Genomic DNA, 2,007 nt, shown 5'->3' with positions numbered 1-2,007 from the left:
GGGATGTAGGGCTACAGTTCCTAAAACAAACAAAAAGAAAGACTTTTCAAACTAGTGAATAAATGACCTTCTCCTCAAATAAACTAAAGTCTTCACATTGTATCCGGGTGGGAAGAAAGTTTCCAGGCTCTTCAGACAGGGGGATGCTAGAGGAGGTGGGAGGGTCACTGTCAGAGGAGGGGCATGAGCTCCACCAGTCACAGGGACAAGTGCCTCACTGTCTGCGGCACCAGAGGACAACACCCTTCTTCATCCCTTCAGACCACCTGCCGTCCTTAGTGCGTGTGATTCTTTCCAGACCACACGATGATCACACACAGGAACAGGCTGCACGGCAGAAATTGGACTGCAGCACGTCACAACGTGCTCCTTACCTCTCCTTGGAGGGTTCTTGAAGTGATTGGTTTCTGCCTCGTGTATCCCTCAGGCAGCCTCTTTGGTTCCATCCCGTCCAGTCTTGGATACAGAAAAATAATGGACTTCTATAAGAGTTGCAACACCACGTCGTCTACTAGACAACTAACAGTGCAGGTGTCATCCCTGGAAACACCCATAAAAACGCAAGTCAAATGACCACACCTGTATTTCAAGTAAGCGACCTCCCTGCCCTGCTCAGCCATCACCCTGTCCCAGATCTGAGTCTTGATCTGGGGGAGAAAAAACACATCCACCTTCAGTCGGAAGGTGGTGCCACACTGTGCACCAAAGAAAGAGGAGGAAACAAGACAACACTTACCTCGTTGTCCTGAGCATTCTTCTCATGAACTGCAAGCGGAAAAAGCCAACAATGAAAAGCCCGTGGTTAGGGATTCCAAGGGCCACTACACTCACCCACGTGAGGTGCTAAGGGTTCAGTCAGGCAGAACTCAGGTTACCTGGTATCTAAAGGTGAGCTCTGCCTGCTGCAGCTGTTCCCGTGTTTGTTCAATTTGTTGCCTGTGAGTTACAATTGCTCTTGTCAGATAAGGCCCAATATTGGGTATGCTTTTAAATAAGCTGCCCACGTTCCCAACAACCTCATATCTGTCCCGATACAATTTATTCTTACACATGAAACACTTTGCCCATGATTATCAATGTACAGTAGGATCAAAGCTATTGTTACATCCTTTCCTTACTCATTATCCCATGCCTGTAGGGTTCAGCGTTCATAGAATTCCTTCCCATTTTCAATCTTTCTCTAACTCATCATGTGACAAGTATCTTTTATCATAAAGATCTATTCTTCTATAACTTATGTCCTCACCATGTTTCCCAGGGTTGCAAAGACGAGGGCCATGAAATGGCACTACCACGTTGATGGGTATGATTCATTGTACGACACACTGCTTTCCTACAGATGATGACAATTGACACCACCCCCGAGGAATGTTAGCATGGAGAAAGTTTCCACACAGCCTGGTCACTACTTGAGATCTGCAAATGTTTAGAAACTTAATTATTTTATTCTTTCTAAAACTTACCTTTTTTATCTGTTAATACCCTATGCATATGTTGACTTTAAACTTTTCAAAAAGATTAAAAACCAAAAAATAACAGCGGTTTCATGAGCTCCTGGTAATTACTAGCTGAACTCACTTGTACTTGTTTATTTCTTCTGTAGCTATTTTCTTTTTTTCCCTAATGTTTATTTATTTTTGAGACAGAGAGAGAGAGAGCACATGCATGAGTGGGGGAGGGACAGAGAGAGATGTAACAGAATCTGAAACAGGCTCCAGGCTCTGAACTGTCAGCACAGAGCCTGACACGGGGCTTGAACTCCCGGACTGTGAAATTATGACCTGAGCTGAAGTTGGACGCTTAAACGACTGAGCCACCCAGGCGCCCCTTCTGTAGCTATTTTCAAATTTTACCTGCAGCTGCTAGCTGATTCTTCTTTGCAGCCAGTTCACAGTGTCATTTAAAGCTTCCTAAGATGGGAAAGATACATACACAGTCAGGAACAAGGTCCAGAGGTTCTCCCTTTTTACCTCCCAGCACTCTTGAAGGCCTATGCAAATATCCCTT

At 44.8% G+C, this 2,007-nt stretch overlaps 2 long non-coding RNA genes across 3 annotated transcripts; one reads left to right on the top strand and one right to left on the bottom strand.

Annotated features, from left to right (window-relative positions):
• Positions 1 to 425: 425 nt before the first annotated feature.
• Positions 426 to 1,982, bottom strand: LOC121024653 (uncharacterized). 2 transcript variants are annotated; one of them, XR_005787779.1, is made up of 4 exons: positions 1,854 to 1,982; positions 876 to 936; positions 737 to 765; positions 426 to 540 (listed from the first exon to the last, which is right to left on the bottom strand). It is a non-coding gene; the product is annotated as an uncharacterized LOC121024653 (long non-coding RNA). The 2 variants fall into 2 exon arrangements; XR_005787780.1 differs by lacking the exon at positions 1,854 to 1,982 and adding an exon at positions 1,247 to 1,363.
• Positions 469 to 1,534, top strand: LOC121024652 (uncharacterized). The gene is made up of 2 exons (XR_005787778.1): positions 469 to 590; positions 1,259 to 1,534. It is a non-coding gene; the product is annotated as an uncharacterized LOC121024652 (long non-coding RNA).
• Positions 1,983 to 2,007: the final 25 nt, after the last annotated feature.

Source organism: Herpailurus yagouaroundi, unplaced genomic scaffold (genome assembly GCF_014898765.1).
Source record: "Herpailurus yagouaroundi ecotype Mexico unplaced genomic scaffold, PumYag 66641, whole genome shotgun sequence".
In the NCBI taxonomy this organism is placed as follows: Eukaryota; Metazoa; Chordata; class Mammalia; order Carnivora; family Felidae; genus Herpailurus; species Herpailurus yagouaroundi.
The sequence above is the reverse complement of the archived record's forward strand: the minus strand, read 5'-3'. Positions and strand labels throughout refer to the sequence as shown.